Source organism: Anomaloglossus baeobatrachus, chromosome 6 (assembly GCF_048569485.1).
Source record: "Anomaloglossus baeobatrachus isolate aAnoBae1 chromosome 6, aAnoBae1.hap1, whole genome shotgun sequence".
Taxonomy (NCBI): domain Eukaryota; kingdom Metazoa; phylum Chordata; class Amphibia; order Anura; family Aromobatidae; genus Anomaloglossus; species Anomaloglossus baeobatrachus.
The window spans coordinates 34,346,314-34,361,305 of record NC_134358.1 but is presented as its reverse complement, the minus strand read 5'-3'; the positions used below and the strand labels follow the sequence as shown (position 1 = coordinate 34,361,305).

Below are 14,992 nucleotides of genomic sequence, written 5' to 3'. Positions count from 1 at the left end.
CTATGCTACCTGCAGGTTCCACCTACCCTCATTGTGTGCAATGCTCGGCCCCTGTGACACTCATTCAGCCGGAGCCTCAGGCACTGGTGGGACCCCCGGCTCAGGTAGAGACACCGGTTCCCACTGTCCAGGTGACAGGGACAGAGTTTGCAGTTTTAGCTGACAAACTGTCTGAGTCGCTTTCACAGTCCATGGCGCAGCTATGGACAAATGGTCTGCTAAGATACTAGAAGCCTTGCAGTCCAGACCAACAACACAGATGCAGGGCACTGTGCGTTCTTCGTCCCCAGGTCCCCCTCAGTTGGCGCAGCAATCTGCTCCTGAGGTGACACATAGGTCCCACGGTGAGGACTCCGACTCGGACCGCAGTCCCAGACCGGTGAAGCGGGCTCGCTGGGGACCTTCCTCCACTTCATCACGCTGCTCAGGGTCTCAGCATGAGGACTCTCTAGAGGATGAAGAGGAAGGCGCAGGTCAGGGCTCAGACCCTGACGGTGCTCTCAATCTAGATACACCTGAAGGGGACGCCATAGTAAATGACCTTATAGCGTCCATCAACCTGGTGCTAGAAATTTCTCCTCCAACTCCAACTGTAGAGGAGGCGGCTTCACGGCAGGAGAAACACCAGTTTCGGTTTCCCAAACGTACACGGAGTGCCTTTTTCGATCACTCTAATTTCAGGGATGCTGTCCAGAAGCACAGAGCATACCCGGACAAGCGTTTTACTAAGCGCCTTAATGACACACGTTATCCCTTCCCCCCGGAAGTAGTGAAGGGTTGGGCTCAGTGTCCAAAAGTGGATCCTCCAGTCTCTAGGCTGGCGGCCAGGTCTGTGGTTTCAGTGGCAGATGGTTCATCGCTCAAGGATGCCACTGACAGGCAGATAGAGCTCATGATGAAATCCATCTATGAAGCCATAGGAGCATCTTTTGCTCCGGCATTCGCGGCAGTGTGGGCGCTCCAAGCTATCTCAGCTTGTCTGTCTGAGATTACTGCGGTCACACGCACCGCTACTCCGCAGGTTGTGTCTCTGACTTCTCAGGCGTCGGCTTTTTCGTCCTACGCCATGAACGCCGTCCTGGACTCGGTGAGCCGTTCAGCGGTAGCATCCGCCAATTCGGTGGCAGTCCGCAGAGCCATGTGGCTACGTGAATGGAAGGCAGACTCTGCCTCCAAGAAATTCTTAACCGGTTTGCCATTTTCTGGCGACCGTTTGTTTGGCGAGCAATTGGACGAAATTATTAAACAATCCAAGGGAAAGGACTCGTCCTTACCCCAGTCTAAACAAAACAAACCTCAACAGCGAAAGTTTCAATCGAGGTTTCAGTCCTTTCGGCCTTCGGCCAAGTCACATTCCTCCACATCAAACAGGTCGGAGAAGGGCCAGAGGAACCCTTCTGCATGGCGGTCTAAGTCACGGCCTAAAAAGACCGCCGGAGGCACCGCCACCAAGGCGGCCTCTTCATGACTCTCGGCCTCCCCAAACCGCATCCTCGGTCGGTGGCAGGCTCTCCCGCTTTTGCGACGCCTGGTGGCCACATGTCCAAGACCGATGGGTGAGAGACATTCTGTCTCACGGTTACAGGATAGAGTTCAGCTCTCGTCCTCCAACTCGTTTCTTCACAACATCTCCGCCCCCAGAGCGAGCCGCTGCACTTTTTCAGGCGGTGAATGCTCTGAAGGCAGAAGGAGTGGTGATTCCCGTTCCCCCTCAGGAACATGGTCACGGCTTCTACTCCAACTTGTTCGTGGTGCCAAAAGAGGACGGATCTTTCCGTCCCGTTCTAGACCTCAAACTGCTCAACAAGCATGTCAGCACCAGAAGGTTTCGGATGGAATCTCTCCGCTCGGTCATCGCCTCAATGTCACAAGGAGACTTCCTAGCATCAATAGACATCAAGGATGCTTATCTCCATGTGCCGATCGCACCCGAACATCAACGCTTCTTGCGTTTCGCCATTGGGGACGAACACCTTCAGTTCGTGGCACTGCCTTTCGGCTTGGCGACAGCCCCACGGGTCTTCACCAAGATCATGGCAACAGTGGTGGCGGTCCTACACTCTCAGGGCCACTCGGTGATCCCTTACTTAGACGATCTCCTAGTCAAGGCACCCTCCTGGGTGGCTTGCCAGCACAGCCTGACCATTGCCCTGGAGACTCTCCAGAGGTTCGGGTGGATCATCAATTTCCCAAAGTCATAATTGACACCGACCCAATCCCTGACTTACCTCGGGATGGAGTTTCATACTCTGTCAGCGATAGTGAAGCTTCCGCTGGACAAACAGCGTTCACTACAGACAGGGATCCAATCTCTTCTTCGGGGTCAGTCACACTCTTTGAGACGCCTTATGCACTTCCTAGGGAAGATGGTGGCAGCAATGGAAGCAGTTCCCTTTGCGCAGTTTCATCTGCGTCCACTTCAGTGGGACATTCTCCGCAAATGGGACAAGAGGTCGACGTCCCTCGACAGGAACGTTTCCCTGTCAAGAGCAGCCAAAACCTCCCTTCAGTGGTGGCTTCTTCTTTGTCGAAGGGAAAATCCTTCCTGCCCCCATCCTGGGCTGTGGTCACGACAGACGCGAGCCTGTCAGGGTGGGGAGCGGTCTTCCTCCACCACAGGGCTCAGGGAACCTGGACTCCGACGGAGTCCTCCCTGCAGATCAATGTTCTGGAGATAAGGGCAGTGTACCTAGCCCTACAGGCGTTCCAGCGGTGGCTGGAGGGCAGACAGATCCGAATACAATCAGACAACGCCACGGCGGTCGCATACATCAACCACCAGGGCGGCACACGCAGTCGTCAAGCATTCCAAGAAGTTCGGCGGATTCTGCTGTGGGCGGAAGCCACAGCCTCCACCATCTCCGCAGTTCACATCCCGGGCGTAGAAAACTGGGAAGCAGACTTTCTCAGTCGCCAGGGCATGGACGCAGGGGAATGGTCTCTTCACCCGGACGTGTTTCAAGAGATCTGTTGCCGCTGGGGAACGCCGGACGTCGATCTAATGGCGTCTCGGCACAACAACAAAGTCCCGGCATTCATGGCACGGTCTCAGGATCACAGGGCGCTGGCGGCAGATGCGTTAGTTCAGGATTGGTCGCAGTTTCGACTACCTTATGTATTTCCCCCTCTGGCACTACTGCCCAGAGTGTTACGCAAGATCAGGTCCGACTGCAGCCGCGCCATCCTCGTCGCTCCAGACTGGCCGAGGAGGTTGTGGTACCCGGATCTGTGGCACCTCACGGTGGGGCAACCGTGGGCACTCCCAGACTGACCAGACTTGCTGTCTCAAGGGCCATTTTTCCATCTGAATTCTGCGGCCCTCAACCTGACTGTGTGGCCATTGAGTCTTGGCTCCTAGCGTCATCAGGGTTATCTCTATCTCGCCTTTCACAGAAAGTGGCCTTCCTAGTGGCAGTCACTTCACTTAGGAGAGTGTCTGAGCTAGCAGCGCTGTCATGCAAAGTCCCCTTCCTGGTCTTTCACCAGGATAAGGTGGTCCTGCGTCCGGTCCCGGAATTTCTCCCCAAGGTGGTATCCCCTTTTCATCTCAATCAGGATATCTCCTTGCCTTCTTTTTGCCCTCATCCAGTTCACCAATGTGAAAAGGATTTGCACTTGTTAGACCTCGTGAGAGCACTCAGAATCTACATTTCTCGCACGGCGCCCCTGCGCCGTTCGGATGCGCTCTTTGTCCTTGTCGCTGGCCAGCGTAAGGGGTCTCAGGCTTCCAAGTTAACCTTGGCTAGGTGGATCAAGGAACCGATTCTTGAAGCCTACCGTTCATCGGGGCTTCAGATTCCTTCAGGGCTTAAAGCCCATTCTACCAGGGCCGTAGGCGCGTCCTGGGCTTCGCGGCACCAGGCTACGGCTCAGCAGGTGTGTCAGGCGGCTACCTGGTCGAGTCTGCACACCTTCACAAAACACTATCAGGTGCATGCCTATGCTTCGGCAGAGGCTAGCCTAGGTAGGCGAGTCCTTCAGGCGGCAATTGCCCACCTGTAAGAGGGGGCCGGTTTCCGGCTCTTTTTATCGAGGTATTCTGTTACCCACCCAGGGATTGCTTTTGGACATCCCAATTGTCTGGGTCTCCCAATGGAGCGACAAAGAAGAAGGGAATTTTGTTTACTTACCGTAAATTCCTTTTCTTCTAGCTCCTATTGGGAGACCCAGCACCCGCCCCTGTTCCCTTCGGGCTGTTGTTCTTTTGTGTACACATGTTGTTCATGTTCAATTGTTCTTTTGGTTAATGGTTCAGTTCTCCGAACATCCTTCGGATTGAATTTACCTTAGACCAATTTATAAGTTTCCTCCTTCCTGCTTTGGCACCAAAACTGAGGGGCCCGTGATGCACGGGAGGGTGTATAGCAGAGGGGAGGGGTTACACTTTTTAAAGTGTAATTACTTTGTGTGGCCTCCAGAGGCAGAAGCTATACACCCGATTGTCTGGGTCTCCCAATAGGAGCTAGAAGAAAAGGAATTTACGGTAAGTAAACAAAATTCCCTTCGTTTTGTTCCATGAGCCATTTAGTGATCACCTTTGCTTTATGGCAAGGTGCTCCATCATGCTGGAAAAGGCATTGTTGGGCACCAAACTGCTCTTGGACAGTTGGGAGAAGTTGCTCTTGGAGGACATTCTGGTACCATTCTTTATTCATGGCTGTGTTTTTAGGCAAGACTGTGAGTGGTGCGATTCCCTTGGCTGAGAAGCAACCCCACACATGAATGGTTTCAGGATGCTTAACAGTTGGCATGAGACAAGACTGGTGGTAGCGCTCACCTCTTCTTCTCCTAATAAGCTGTTTTCCAGATGTCCCAAACAATCGAAAAGGGGATTCATCTGAGAAAATGACTTTACCCCGGTCCTCAGCAGTCCACTCCCTGTACCTTTTGCAGAATATCAGTCGGTCCCTGATGTTTTTTCTGGAGAGAAGTGGCTTCTTTGCTGCCCTCCTTGAAACCAGGCCTTGCTCAAGCAGTCTCCTCCTCACAGTGTGTGCAGAAGCCCTCACACCAGCCTGCTGCCATTGCTGCGCTAGCTCGCCACTGCTGGTAGTCCCATCCCGCAGCTGAAACAGTTTTAACATACGGTCCTGGCGTTTGCTGGTCCTTCTTGGGCGCCCTGGAGCCTTTTTGGCAACAATGGAAGCTCTCTCCTTGAAGTTCTTGATGATGCGATAGATCGTTGACTGAGGTGCAATCTTTGTAGCTGCGATACTCTTCCCTGTTAGGCCATTTTTGTGCAGAGCAATGATGGCTGCACGTGTTTCTTTAGAGATAACCATGGTTAACTGAAGAGAAACAATTATACCAAGCACCAGCCTCCTTTTAAAGTGTCTAGTGGTGTCATTCTTACTTAATCATGAGTGATTGATCGCCAGCCCTGTCCTCATCAACACCCACACCTGTGTTACTGGAACAATCACTAAAACAATGTTAGCTGTTCCTTTTAAGGCAGGAATGCAATGATGTTGAAATGTGTTTTGGGGGTTAAAGTTCATTTTCTTAGCCAATATTGATTTTGCAAGTAATTGCTGTTAAGCTGATCACTCTTTATGACATTCTGGAGTATATGCAAATTGCCGTTAGAAAAACGTAAGCAGTAGACTTTGTAAAAATTAATATTTGTAGCATTCTCAAAACTTTTGGCCATGACTGTACACTCCTAGATGAACTCCCAGAGGGGTTTAATTTCCAAAATGTGGTCACTTGAAGGGGTTTCTGCTATTCTGGCACTTAGGGGCACTGTAAATGGAGTCAGCAAACTATTCTAGGAACATTTGTGCTTCAAAAATCAAGTGGCGCTCCTTCCCTCCCGAGACCTGCAGCCTGGGCAAACAACACTGTGCAGTCATATACGGGGTACTGAGACTGAAGAAAAATTTGTGTAACACGTTATGGGGCCTTTTTACTTTGTGAAAATTGAAAATCTGGGGTTAAAACAAAATTTAGTGGTAAAAATGTAATTATTTTTTTCTTCACCGCTCAAAAGTATAAAATTTTGTGATACACCTGTAGTGTGAATATGCTCACTGCACCCCTGGAGGAATTAATTAAAGGGTGCAGTTTCTAAAATGTTGTCACTTGGGAATTGCACTGTTTATGTACATCAGGGGCTCTCCAAACTTGACATGGTGTCCACTATCTATTCCAGACTATTGTATACTCTAAAATTCAAATGGTGCTCCTTCCCTTCCGAGCCCTGCCGTGCGCCCAAATAGTAGATTTCCACCACATATGGGGTACCAGTTTACTCAGGAGAAGTTGCACAACCAACAATGGTACAATTGTGAGAATGCAACAGTTTTGGTAAAGTAAAACTTTTGTTTGCAAAGTAAAATTTTCATTTTTTTCCTCCACATTCCTTCTGAAGCACCTAAAGAGTTAATAAACTTCTTGAATACAGTTTTGATCAGCGTGCGGGGTGCAGTTTATAGCATGGTGTCACTCTTGGGTATTTGTCACCTAGGCCTCTCAAAATCACTTCAAATGTTATGTGGTCCCTAAAAATGAGCTGATGCAAACGTTTGGGCACCCTGCATGGTTATTACCTTCTAGCAACCCTTTGGCAAGTATCACACTTGTAGCCACTTTTTGTAGCAGCAAATAGTGTTTAAATTCCTGTTTGATGGATTTTCATTTATTCTTCCTTTTTAGACGTTTTCCAGTTCTGTGAGATTCCTGGCTTGTCTTGCATGCTCTGCTCTTTTGAGCTTTAGGATCAGATTTTCAATGATGTTCAGATCAGAGGACTGTGAGGCTATTGTAAAACCTTCATTTTGCGCCTTTTGAGGTCATCTTGTGGATTTTGACGTGTGTTTAGGATCATTACCCATTTGTAGACGCCATCCCGTTTCCCCCTGTCGTTTCCCCCGTCGTTCCCCCCCCCCCCAGCTGTTTGGCAGATAGTGTTCTGTTTACATCAAGAATTTGTTGAAATTTCATTGAGTCCATTCTTCCCTCTACCTGTGAAATGTTCTCTGTGCCATTTGCTGCAACACAACCCCAAAGCATGATTGATCCACCCCCATACTTAATGGTTGTTGAGATACTCATTTCTTGAAAATCTGTGCCCTTTTATCTCCACACATACCCTTTGATCTTTGTGGCCAAAAACTTCTATTTTAACCTCATCGGTCCACAGGACTTGTTTCCATAATGCATCAGGCTTGTTTACATGTTCTTTTGCAGACTTCTGATGCTGAATTTATTTCATGGTAAGGACGCAGGAGAGGTTTTCTTCTGATTACTCTTCCATGAAGGCCATATTTGTGCAGGAGTCTCTGAACAGTAGCACAATGTACCACAACTCCAGAGTCTGCTAAATCTTCCTGAAGGTCTTTTGCAGTCATGCAGGGGTTCTGATTTGCCTCTCTAGCAATCCTACCAGCAGCTCTCACAGAAATATTGCTTGGTTTTCCTGACCTGATCTTGACCTCCAATGTTCCTGGTAACTGACATTTCTTAATTACATTTCAAACTGAGGAAAGGGCAACATGAAAACATTATATCTTCTTGTAGCCTTCTCCTACTTTCTGGGCCTCCACCATTATCATTTTCAGAGTGCTAGGCAGTTGCTTCGAAAACCTGTGGCTTCGTTTTTTGTTTTTTTTTCCGCACACGGTTAGAGGAGGCTGAGCTTTTATAAAGCTGTGAAATTTAAATCACCTGGCCTTCGCCGACGATGATAGTGAACAAGCCATAACCCTAACAGGAAACCAAAATAAATAATTAAAAAGAGGAATGAATAATGTGAAGACCAAAGAAAAAAATCCCCTAAAACAATACTTCATTTCTATTAATTAAAGCGGTTCTCCACAGAGTCATCAAAATAATTCCATCAGACCGTGGTCAAGTGAAGGGGGTGAGGTGCAAGAAGTAAGGTAGGGTACGATAAAGTGGTAAACGGGGTGACCGTGTTCACCGCTACTTACAAAGATTAAATTAGTAATGAGGGGCACGATGTCTGTCAATTGGCCCTCACTGTCACCTGCCCACCAGCGGAGTTGCACCATAATGTTTAGAGTGCCCCCCCCCCCCCCCCTCGTCGGCGTTTCCCTACCTTGCCCTAGTATAATATTTACCAAAAATTGACCCCCATCACCAAAGATAATTTGTGAAGATAATTGTGCCAAGAATTCCCAGCAGGGACTTATCTGCCAGTATCCGCAAAATGTCTCTGCGTTTCCCCCCCCCCCCCCCGAATTTCTTGGGGTTCTTCAGGGGACCTTCACAGGACAATAGTCCAGGAACAAAAAGGCCATCTAATGGTGTCCATTCCAGGGGCAGACAATGCTGGTGCCTGGGTAAAGTCCCAAGATTGAGACTATTTCATGCCCACTGCAAGATGACAGGGCACTCCAGCCGTCAGGTATATAATGCACAGCGCCGACCTCACCAGCGCCATGCCCGTACCCGCCCATAATCTCGCGCATGCGCATTTAGCTCACAGGCACGAGCTAGGGCAGCTATGTTTTCTGCTCTAGCCGCGATATGGCAGAGCGAACTGCGCCTGCGCGAACCAACCTAACTGCACATGCGCGAGATTTGAAAATGCGACTAGGAGGATGACTGAGGGCGTTATCCCATCGATGAAGGAAGGAGGACGGCGATCAGCGGCAGGAGGAGGGATAAAGGAGGGGAAAGTGAGCCCGCCCATCTGGCCAACCAAGGTAATTAGCATACCTAAGGGCCAAGTTTTATAAAGTTATTTTTGGGGTCTGGAAGGGGGGTCCGGGCCAAGGTGCATCTTCATAGAACGCAGCCCAGGAGCTGCAGAAGGGGAGTCTTTTAGTTTAATAGTGAAAAATCTGGTGACAGGTTCCCTTTAAGCAGTCTTCCTATTAGTTACACCGAATACATATTCAGCATTTTTTTTTTTGCGTATTCGGCATAATCTAAATAATGATTATAATTATATATGATATCACATCATTATGGTAAACATTCTTTAGTAACAAATGATTCGCGTAAAATCCTGATGTGACTTTATCAAACAAATGTGATTTTTGGATTCAGCAACACCAAAATTCACAGAGATTAAATGTTATCTTTTACTTAGCAAAAATGTTGTAGAGCAATGTAATAGGTTGTAGGCAGCAGAATTATAGATTACAGCTCTGGTTTCAAGTAGACTACAACAAAAATCAATAGTAAATGTTTGAAGAAAATGTTTCACAGAGGATTTCTGGTTCTTTTGGAGTATCTAATGTTCTTTTTAGTCCTGCATGCTCTCCATGTGTTAAATCTGCACAGATCCTATTAGTTTTTCGCGTGACTCGGCATAGTTGAATGGGTTCTCCACTATTTGGACAACCCGTATTCAATTATTATATTTCCCCCCATGGAAAATAATAAGGGCCTATACTTGCCTCTGATTCCGGCAGAGCTCCAGCGATGTCTGCTCCCCAGGCTTTGCATGATATGTCCTGTGAACGCTGCAACCAATCAATGGCCGCTAATAAGCTGACTTGAGACATTGAATTTTATGGTGAGGACCCTGGAGAGATTTGTTTCTGATGACTCCTCCATAAAGGCCATATCTGTGCTGGTGTCTCTGAACAGTAGCACAATGTACCACAACTCTAGAATTTGCTAAATCTTCCTGAAGGTCTTTTGCAGTCATGCAGGGGTTCTGATTTGCCTCTAGCAATCCTACCAGCAGCTCTCACAGAAATGTTGCTTGGTCTTCCAGACCTTATCTTGACCTCCACTGTTCCTGTTATCGGCCATTTCTTAATTACATTTTGAATTGAGGAAAGGGCAACTTGAAAACTCTGTTATCTTCTTGTAGCCATCTCCTGCTTTGTGGGCCTCCACTATTTTCATTTTCAGAGTGCTAGGCAGCTGCTTAGAAGAACCCATGGCTGCTGTTTTTGACACAAGGTTAGGGGAGGCTGGGTTTTTATAAACCCGTGAAATTTGCATCACCTGGACTTCCCTAACAATGATGGTGAACAAGCCATAACCTTAACAGGTTAATTAAGGTCCGAAACATTGGTCAAAGTTATCTGAGACGGGTGTCCAAACTTTTGCATTGGCCCATTTTCCTTGTAATTTTTCAAATGTAAAAGATTTTTTTTTTTGTGCTTAAAATACAAAGGAAATGTGTCATCTTTAACTGTATGCTTTTTAAGAGATCATTGAGGGCATAGCTAGGCCCTCCTAGCGTTATCTCAGGGATACCCCTGAATGTGGGGATGCCTGAGTCTCCTTCCTGGCCCTGCTCCCGATCTTACACCCCGGGGGGAGGGTTGGGGGGCTGAGGCAGGGGCGGACAGGATTGTGGTAAACCCCACTGAAATAGACGGACAGCGGGAAACCAAAACTGTCACACAGCACACTCACACAGAGGCATAAGACAATAAGCGATTAGGAGGAAAACAAGAGCAGGGAGGAAACAAGAAGATGACAGTAGAACTCCACAACATCACCCAGCAAATAGCACAATTTTCTCCAGTGAATCAGGGACACCAAACCACACAGCCCAACATACAAACTATAGCTGGCGTAGGTAGACAGATTCCACCATCTTAAATAGGAAGGGAGCAGATGTGATAGGCTTCCAACAACATGTGATAAAGGGAGAAGGCAGACTAGCAGAGATTAACTTTGCTAGCCTGTCCATGAGTCCGCACACCGCAGGTCGACGCTCGAACATGCCAGAGAAACAATCAGGTGGAGTGTCACAATCTAATCTATCCTGAGAGGGATTGCCAGCGATCGTCTTGGGACAATGTGCTCACTCCGGCTATGGAGGAGGATAAAGTCAGTGATTGACTCGCTGTGGACAGAAATCTGCCGGTGTCCACTCTACTGAACAGGAGCTATTCCCCTCTCTCTAGTCCAGTATTAACACACACAGCACATGAAGCTGTATAGGAGAAAATATAAGGTCTGGCAGGGATTTATTGTTGCAGCTGTACTGCTCTTCCCGTCTCCATATGTTCCTGCATTCACACTTCTCTCCGTGTTTGGAAGGCGCAGCGCTCTAGGTTTACTTAGCCAGCTCTCGAGACCGGCTCTCAGGACGGAGCTGCAAAGTGCTGAGTGCCGAGGGCTGCCAAGATCTGCAGCATCATCTCCCTCCTGAGGAGGCCGACCGCTTGAGAGAAGATTGGAAACCGGGAAAGAAATCATCATTATTCTGCTCTTTCTCTAACTTACTGTGAAATTTAAATAGACTGTGCCATCACCCAAAGAAAGAAAGAAAGAAAGGGGTTTCCATCCAGTAAAGCTTACGAGACATAAGCAATGACTAGTGATGATCGGGCACTACCATGCTCATGTGCTCAGTACTCGTAACTAGTGATGAGTGAGCACTACCATGCTCGGGGGCTCGGTACTCGTAACTAGTGATGAGTGAGCACTACCATGCTCAGGTGTTCAGTACTCGTAACTAGTGATGAGCGGGCACTACCATGCTCATGTGCTCAGTACTCGTAACTAGTGATGATCGGGCACTACCATGCTCGGGTGCTCAGTACTCGTAACTAGTGATGAGTGAGCACTACCATGCTCGGGTGCTCAGTACTCGTAACTAGTGATGAGTGAGCACTACCATGCTCAGGTGCTCAGTACTCATAACTAGTGATGAGCGGGCACTACCATGCTCATGTGCTCAGTACTCGTAACTAGTGATGATCGGGCACTACCATGCTCGGGTGCTCAGTACTCGTAACTAGTGATGAGTGAGCACTACCATGCTCAGGTGCTCAGTACTCGTAACTAGTGATGAGCGGGCACTACCATGCTCAGGTGCTCAGTACTCGTAACTAGTGATGAGTGAGCACTACCATGCTCAGGTGCTCAGTACTCGTAACTAGTGATGAGCGGGCACTACCATGCTCATGTGCTCAGTACTCGTAACTAGTGATGATTGGGCACTACCATGCTCGGGTGCTCAGTACTCGTAACTAGTGATGAGTGAGCACTACCATGCTCGGGTGCTCAGTACTCGTAACTAGTGATGAGCGGGCACTACCATGCTCGGGTGCTCAGTACTCGTAACTAGTGATGAGCGAGCACTACCATGCTCAGGTGCTCAGTACTCGTAACTAGTGATGAGCGGGCACTACCATGCTCATGTGCTCAGTACTCGTAACTAGTGATGATCGGGCACTACCATGCTCGGGTGCTCAGTACTCGTAACTAGTGATGAGTGAGCACTACCATGCTCAGGTGCTCAGTACTCGTAACTAGTGATGAGCGGGCACTACCATGCTCAGGTGCTCAGTACTCGTAACTAGTGATGAGTGGGCACTACCATGCTCGGGTGCTCAGTACTCGTAACTAGTGATGAGCGGGCACTACCATGCTCAGGTGCTCAGTACTCGTAACTAGTGATTAGCGGGCACTACCATGCTCTGGTGCTCAGTACTCGTAACTAGTGATGAGCGGACACTACCATGCTCATGTGCTCAGTACTCGTAACTAGTGATGAGCGGGCACTACCATGCTCAGGTGCTCAGTACTCGTAACTAGTGATTAGCGGGCACTACCATGCTCAGGTGCTCAGTACTCGTAACTAGTGATGAGCGGACACTACCATGCTCATGTGCTCAGTACTCGTAACTAGTGATGAGCGGGCACTACCATGCTCTGGTGCTCAGTACTCGTAACTAGTGATCGCGGACACTACCATGCTCATGTGCTCAGTACTGTTAACGATCAGTTAAATACTCAGATGGGCGCGACTCGCGTACACAAGTATAATTGTAGTCAATGGGGGGGCTATGACAGTTTTCCAGGAACTTTCCAGAAAAATTTTGAGTTCCCTTGACTACCTACTTGACTACTGAGCACCCGAGCATGGTAGTGCCCGCTCATCACTAGTTACGAGTACAGAGCACCCGAGCATGGTAGTGCCCGCTCATCACTAGTTACGAGTACAGAGCACCCGAGCATGGTAGTGCCCGCTCATCACTAGTTACGAGTACAGAGCACCCGAGCATGGTAGTGTCTGCTCATCACTAGTTACGAGTACTGAGCACCTGAGCATGGTAGTGCTCACTCATCACTAGTTACGAGTACTGAGCACCCGAGCATGGTAGTTCCCGCTCATCACTAGTTACGAGTACAGAGCACCCGAGCATGGTAGTGCCCGCTCATCACTAGTTATGAATACTGAGCGCCCGATCATCACTAGTTACGAGCACCCGAGTATGGAAGTGCCCGCTCATCACTAGTAACGAGCACCCGAGCATGTTAGTGCATGTTGCTTTATTTTTAAAGTTGCATAATAGGTGCGATCAGTTGATGAATGTGTGTTTGCTGATTCTTTGCTTAGTTGCTGCAATGATTGCCTGTGATCGGGTACAACTGTTTAAGCAATTATTGGTCTGTGTGAAAGTGATTTAAAGGGTTAGCCCAGCTCCTAAAATGTCTTTTCTAAATAACTATCCTTAAACCCTAAATCAATTTTTTAATTTGTTTTTTTACTCGATATACTACACTTCTCCCTATCCAGCTAATCCCTAAATGTGTCTTTCTTCTTCACGTGCTGTGACATTTCATTTGAGAGGTGTTTCAAACGGGACGTCACAGGAGGCCGGGGCTGCAGTCTCTTCCCTACAGTGTTTTATGCCCTCCTGAACAAGGACATCATCAGGGGGCAGCACTGCAGTTACTTACTGGTTTGTTGCATCGCTGCTCTGTTCAGACGTCCTGGATCCTTGGTGATAGAAGTTGTGGGAGATGTGAGTGCAGCGCCGACACTCTGTCTCCGCCCCTCCTGATGATAATGCTAGAAGCAGTGAGTGACACTAGCGCTGCCTCCTGATGGTGCTTCATTTAAGGGTGGTGCTAGAAGCTTTGGGGTGACATTGGTGTCACTCACTGCTTCTTCATTGGCCCCTGACAGCGTCTCTTTTTCAGCTAGAAGTTAGTGGTGGAGATAGAAGCAGAAAGCCGGTGCTGCAGTCACATCTATCACTGCTTCTATCAACATGGATCCAGGACATCTTCGGGGGGCAGCAATGTAAGAAACTGTAGTAAGTAACTGCAGTGCTGGCCCCGGATGACGTCCTGTTCCAAGTGGGGAGATAGATGTTGCTTTGAGTGAGTGCAGTTCTAGCTTTCTGTGACGTCACATTTGTGTATTAGCTAGGTACGAAGAAGTGTAGGGTAATGTAATATAAAGCTGATTACAAAAGTGGTTATGGAGTAAGCATAGATATTTAGAAAGAATATTTTAGTTGCCAGACCAACACTTTTATCAGAAAATGACCTATTGTTTAAATGTTGTTGTTTTTGTTTTTATTTAGCAATTTTTTTTTGTTTTTTTTATTTTCCATATCACAATCTTTATTCAAAATGAAAACTATAAATCTTGCAGTTTTGACAGGTGACAATGTTTTTTTTTTATTTTTGAGACCCTTAAGTTGTTACAGAAGACAATCTAATATATAAAGCTCAATGTATGTATGTGTGTATGTATGTGTGTGTGTGTGTCCGCTAAAGGAATTTGCACCGTCACATTTACATTCACGAAATTTTGCACAGACGCCTCATGTGACTCAGGGAACGTCATAGACTATATTTTGAGGGGAAAATTTAACCCCGCGCTTTACAGTTACTCTCCAAAATCCTGCCTCCATTAAACTGATTGGAACTGCGAGCTAAAGGTTATTAATAGCAACTGTCAGTGGTTGCTATAGGAACAAATAAATTGTTAGTAGAAGAAGCTTATATGTGAGGTAATAAGATGTCGGTGGAGAGACGGATAGAGACACAGAAAGAGACACACAGAGACACAGACAGACAGCCCCGGAAAGAGACAGCCCCGGAAAGAGACAGCCCCGGAAAGAGACAGCCCCGGAAAGAGACAGCCCCGGAAAGAGACAGCCCCGGAAAGAGACAGCCCCGGAAAGAGACAGCCCCGGAAAGAGACAGCCCCGGAAAGAGACAGCCCCGGAAAGAGACAGCCCGACATATAGAGACAGCCCGACATATAGAGACAGCCCGACATATAGAGACAGCCCGACATATAGAGACA

At 48.0% G+C, this 14,992-nt stretch overlaps 1 protein-coding gene across 1 annotated transcript in view; it reads left to right on the top strand.

The window, feature by feature from the left end:
* PHF20L1 (PHD finger protein 20 like 1) overlaps positions 1–14,992 on the top strand; it is a 162,697-nt gene that overhangs the window by 59,081 nt on the left and 88,624 nt on the right. The gene's annotated exons all lie outside the window — the stretch shown is intronic.